The sequence below is a fragment of the Chelonoidis abingdonii genome, chromosome 4 (assembly GCF_003597395.2).
Source record: "Chelonoidis abingdonii isolate Lonesome George chromosome 4, CheloAbing_2.0, whole genome shotgun sequence".
Taxonomy (NCBI): domain Eukaryota; kingdom Metazoa; phylum Chordata; order Testudines; family Testudinidae; genus Chelonoidis; species Chelonoidis abingdonii.
Window position 1 is genome coordinate 152465746 of NC_133772.1, and position 6255 is coordinate 152472000.

The following is a 6255-nucleotide window of genomic DNA, read 5'->3' on the forward strand; positions in this document are numbered from 1 at the left end:
ATACAGAGTTGTGGATTACTAGGCCTATAAAGCCATTTTGAACGCACTATAAACTGACTAGATAGATGCATGCTTTTATAAGTAGCATGAAAAAATTTTGCTGTAAAACTTGATGTTTCTAATGAATTCAGTCATTGTATCAAGTTCTGTTAAAGAATTCACAATAAGCAAAAGTACATTTACTTTTGAACAGGAATGTAAATTAGCACCATTATTGCACTAAAAAATATTTTACAGTACAATTAATGGAAATCTGTTTTTCTGCAGTAGAGTGGATGTATCCATGGAGGTTAGTCCATAGATCAGTCTTGTTAAAATCCATAAAGTTTTGATCAATATTTTGTACCACTGACAGCTCATTTCATGTTAATTGAGACCTTATTTTTGTGTATAATATATTTTATGAAATTTAATGTGAGCCTTTTAACTGTCAAACATCCAGACATGAGTTCACAAATGATCTTTGTATCATTCTCTGGCTCAGAGAATGCTACAAGATCGGGTTAATTATGCGATATGGTGCTCTTGACTCCCCTTATTGACAATAAGTGAAGACCCTTGGTGGCACTGGGTCAGGGTAAAGTTGTCAGTGAGGGCTAGCATGAGTGGCAGCTGAAAGCTGACAAGCCACCTATTATCTTAAAATCACCAGCCATAGTGGACACAGGTTCTATAAAGTATCTGGAGTTGGGTTTGGACAAGTAAAGGGTAACCTAAAATCTGATGTTTCTATTTGCATTATCACAGTTCTCTCGAAGTGCAGGGTACATAAGTACAATCAGGTCTGAAGTGACACAACTTCTCAACTTAGTTTAGAAAGCTACTTCAAATACTGCCTTTACCAGCGTACTTTAAATCATAAGAAAAATACAAACTTTATTAGGGTTGAAGTAGCTAGAGAACTAGTCGAGGCTTAGCCAGAGCAGAGGTCCCACCACCATCCTCAAGACATTCAATAACTTCAGCGTTAAACACGCATAGTCTGCTCAAGATCACTGCACCAGGCAGTGTAACCACAGCTGATGGCATTGCACTGGTATTGTGTAGTGAAGCTCCCAGATCTGGTTTAATCCCACAGTGGTACCAAGTAGGGTCGGGGGTGCGTGTGTGTGTGTGCGCGTGCATGCGCACATTCCTTTGTGTGTCGCTAGAGAATATAAGAGCACAGTCTGCTGAGTTGTTTTTGTCCATCCTGGCAACATGGCCAAAGAGCCTACAACACTGCTTTTAAATTTAATGAGTGACTGAAAGAAGGCCTGATCTCTGCAAGATTGACATTTCACACACAGTCGAACTACTTTTTGTTATGATTCAGTGACTTCCCAAGTAGGTAATCCTATTTTATGCCCCTTCTTTCCTTTTCTTTCACTGTTTTTTTAAGTATTACTACTTTTTTGTTTCATGCAAATTTACAAGTCTTGTCTCCGTACAAACTGGCAACGCTCATTCATGACGAATGGTGAAGCAGCATTATCAAAGTGCAAAAGTCAGCTCTTTGTCTATATGTCAGAGGTAAATGCAATATAGCAACACTCTCCTCAGGATAGGGTTTCAGAGACTAGAGTTTTTCTTTCTTGCATTTAACTGCAACTAGGATAAACCCCACCATCTCTAGTTGCTAAGAGAATAAAGCTGTGCTGGTATTAGCTTTCAATACTGAGCCACTAGAGGTCACTGTTGAGTGTCTTGTGAAATGAAGACAAGCATAACCCATTGCCAAGAAATTTTCTCTACCCTTCCCTCTGTGTCTTTCCCTCCACCCCTTGTATCAGACAGCAGATGCAGTATATCAAGTCTCTGCCCATGATAAGACTTAACAATCATGTTTGGGAGTTTTATCTTCCATTTCAACTTGTCTGTTTTGGATTGTCAAGTTGCCATGTAGTCCAATACTATTTCTGAAGCCTTTCCTATCTCCTAGAGTCACGCATAGTTAGTTGTTTGTTTCATCACTAATGGAAAAATCATCTCATTCCTGATAACTTGATGAAATCTTTCTTCCATTCCCTTGTGACAAATCCCTACTCTAGGAGCAATATTTGAATTGTGAATTTCCTTTAAATGTTCTTCAGTTTAACCTTAGCTTACAATTTCCTGGCTCTCTAATAATAATCTTTAAAACTATAGGCCTGATTCTTCGTTACACTAAAGCCAGTTTGTGAAGTTCTAGTAGCTTTAAAGTAATTGCAAATTAGTTTGCATTGGGAGAAACATTCTGAGCTTGAAAGTGAAAAGCAGCCTCAGTCCTGGTCTATATTTAAAGTTTTATTCCAACAGTTATACCAGCAACGCTTTCATATCTGTATAACTAGCTACATGATGTGTTCACTACTTTAACTATGGCAGTATATTTAAGGCAGCAAACTTTAAGGTGTAGACAAGTTACCTCCATAAATGAGAATTAGGCCTAACTGGTATGTTGTTTTTCTTTAAGTTCTTGATAGTGTCCAGCTTTTGTCTTTTAAAAAGTTTAGTAAGTTTGTCTTGGTTCTACCCATTTTGTTTTTATGAAGCAGTATGCTAGTGTCCAGGTTCTGGTAGGGATTTGTAGCAATTCAACTGGCTTTTTCTTCTCCCAGTGCCTTGTATACTGAATTTTATTTAAGTTCTGTCTTGGGAATGATCTTTCTTTAATTCAGAGCAGTTTATATGTTCTCTTTTTGGTTTAGTTCTTACTCCTAATGTTTTGTGGAGGAGGAAACGTATATGGATTTTGACTGAAATTATTAATATGGATCACTGTTTGGATGCTGGTTATGACAGTAGCTATGGGGTGGGGACAGGATGTGCAGTGTCATGTGAAATGGTAAAACTTCTTGTAGCCTTCTGTAACCTGAGCAAGGACATATGCTTTCAAGAATGCCTATAAATAGTGCAACAAAATTGCAGGAAGAGGAGTCTGTTAGACTTTGTTTTGGAAAGGTCACTTGTGTTTGGGTAGAACTGAGTCACTTAACTTGAAAGATTGAGTTAGAGAACTTTAGAGTGATCCTAGATGACTGGCTGGCTTGGAAGGGAGAAGCCATGGTACCTCAAAACATACAGGGATTGTAGAGATGAAATTGGTGCATGAGGGAGTTCTGGATGCTGTCATGATACCATACAGTACTAGGTCAGAAATAAGCCTAGTGCCCAGACGTGCTCTGCATTGAGACGTGTATACAACAGAGCTCATGACGTCCTATTTTGGCCAGGCGTGAATGATGCTGAAGATAAAATACTAGTGTGAACTCTGCAATCAACTCAAGAAGCAGAATGGAGAAGAACCACTGAAACTAAATGGGATTCCTGATCTAATGCTGGTGCAAATCTGCTTGAAGTAGATGGGGGAGAATGTCCAGTTAGTGGACACAGGTGGTTCCATTTATTTAAAAAAAAATTAATTGCTTGTCCTGAGATTTTAGATGAGCTGGTCCATAATTCATGATTGACTTATTTGGGCAATTTTTATTATCAGTACAAGTACATCTCATCAAGACTTTCCTATGTATAGTCAAATGTGTTACCAGAAAAGTAGTACCTATTTCAAACAGCTTGAAACAAAAGAACTGTTGGCTATAGGAGATTCATGCTGACCACAGTTAAACTATCGTTCCACTACAAAATGTCGTATTAGGGTCACCCGTTTTAGAGGCTTTGACTCAGGGGGAAAATACCTTTGTATTTTTGGTATCTTGCACGAAAGACTTGTAACCCTGCGGTAGTTGCAGAAGAACTACACCTCTACCTCGCTGTAACACTGTCCTCGGGAGCCAAAAAATCTTACCATGTTATAGGTGAAACTGTTATGTCAGACTTGATTTGATCCGCTGGTATGCGCAGCCCTACCCCCATGGAGCGCTGCTTTACCAGGTTATATCCAAATTTGTGTTATATCAGAGTAGAGGTGTATAAACTAGAAAACTGGAATTAGTGCCAGATATCCTGATTTTATAGGGATAGTGCCTATATAAGACAAAGCCCCAAATATCGGCATCTCTTACCCCACCACCACCTCCTGTCCTAATTTTTCACACTTGTTGTCGGGTCACCCTAACTGGAATAGAAGACAAAAGTGCCAAATAGTTAACCTAGGTCTACGTGCAAGAGTTAAATTTCAATCCAACAGCTGGCACTCTTGATGCTAAACTGTCTGCACCAAGTACATACAGCAGGGACAGAAGCCACATCAACAAACCCAAAGATGGCTCTGCTTTTCTGGGGCTATCCAGAATGCACAAACTCACTGTTACTTATTTTCCAGCAAATGCAGGCCTTCCTGGGGGGATCCCGGGAACAGAAAAGGCTATTGCTGAAGGAACTCTTTTGACAAGCAGCTGTCTGATCAGAAAGTTAGGAAAGAGAGTGAGGTTTATTTATACTATATTTTTAAAATAAAAGGGGCTGTCATAGTAGTAGTGAATGAGGTGTGGTGGTGGTGTCAGGGGCCGGGGAAATAACCTTTTGTAAGCCTGAGCTATGTTGTGAACGGGGCTAAGAAACAGACCAACTTGTGAGCAGCACTTCTGTGTGTTCTACCTTTAATAAAGGGGCAGTTTACACTCCTAGTCATGCTGTTTTTAGAGGCCATGGGCAGATAGAGTGGTCCTCTTAGTTTCCCCACCCCCAACCTTTGTAACTGGTCATCTTAGTTTTAATAAAGAGGTGGGCATATGTAATGCAGTGACAGTGACTGTGCTGCTCCAATTCAAAGAGAATGGAGTGTGAAAATGGTAAATGTTTGTTTAAGGGACTCTCTCCTACACTGACTTAAGCTACAGTGTCATATACTAAACTCCTGCATATAAAAGGAGAAGTCTGTTATGGGAAGGGAGGGGTGGCTACCTAACTTCAGTTCCCAGCACCCAATAGGTACACCTCCAGATAAAGAAAAGGTAGTTTGATAGCATCCTGTCTGGCAAGAAATCACTTCTCAGTAGTTGTGGTTGTGAAACCCTCATTTCTCTATTGTTGTATCTTTATGGCCCCCACTTTTCTATGTTTAATCTGTCTGTTTCTCTAATTGTTTCTGTCTGCTATATAAGTAATATTGTTAGGTGTAAGTTAATTAGGGTAGTGGGATATAATTGGTTAGAGAATTATGTTACAACGTGTTAGGATTGGTCAGACAGATTTCAGTAGAATAATTGGTTAAGGTATAGCTAAGAATATTCCTGTATAAATTAGGGGCAAACAGGAAGTAAATTGGGATTTGAAAATAAGGAAAAGGAACTAGGATATAAGCTTGCTGGAAGATCACTCCAATAAACATCAAATTGTTTGCACCTTCATAAAAAAACAAAAAACCACAGTAAATACAGGGCTTTTGTTTTCATGGAGGGAGGGCATTCTCCAGTTAGTGTGGATACAGATATCTTACACCAGTATTGCTACCCCCACTATCTTTCAGTAAGTCCCACTGTTCAGCTGCCATGATGTTTCAAAAAAAATAACATATTGGGGTCTCTGTCTACCACTGGTACAGCTGTGGGTGTTCATGTTTTCAAGCAAGTCTCCCACAACCAGCATGGCTAAACTGTTCTGTTGCTGCTGGAAACAGATTCTTTGTATAATCAGAGGCTGGCAGGAGCTGGGGCATTGAGGGGAAAAATAGTGTGTGGTCCTAAGATCACCAGAGGTGCCTGGGCGGAATGGGGCTTTGTCCCTACTCAGGGATCAGGCTGGGCTTATGCATGTTCTTGCCTAAACTGCCCCTAGTCAAAGCTAAGCCTGAGTCCTAGCCCATGTGCCCTGCAGCCTCCTCTCTCCACCCCTCCTCCCTTCTCATATGGGGCCCTGTGCTCCAACATTCCTGCCCCACAGGACCTCTGCCCTCAACCTTTCCCCTGGCGGTCCCTCTCTCCCCACAGCCTCCCTGCTTGCCCACAGCCTGCTGCTTGTCCCACTCATCATTCCCTCTGCCTGATTCCCTCCCCCCGCTGCTTGCCCCACTCCCTCCTGCCCCACTTTCACTTCCCCTCCTTGCTTGCCTCATTCCACCTTGCCCCACGCTCACTCCCCCTGCCCCCTAGAGCCTGCCTGCTTGCCCATTTCACTTCCTTGCACCCTTGGCCCACTTAAACCTTCCCCCTTGCCTGCCCCACACTCACTCCCCCCCACAGCCTGCCTGCTTGCCCACTTCCCGCCGCCTGTCCCACTCACCATTCCCTCTGCCTGATTCCCTCCCCCCCGCTTGCCCCACTCCCTCCTCCCCCCACCTGCCTGCCCCACTTTCACTTCCCTTCCTTGCTTGCCTCATTCCCCCTTACCCCACTC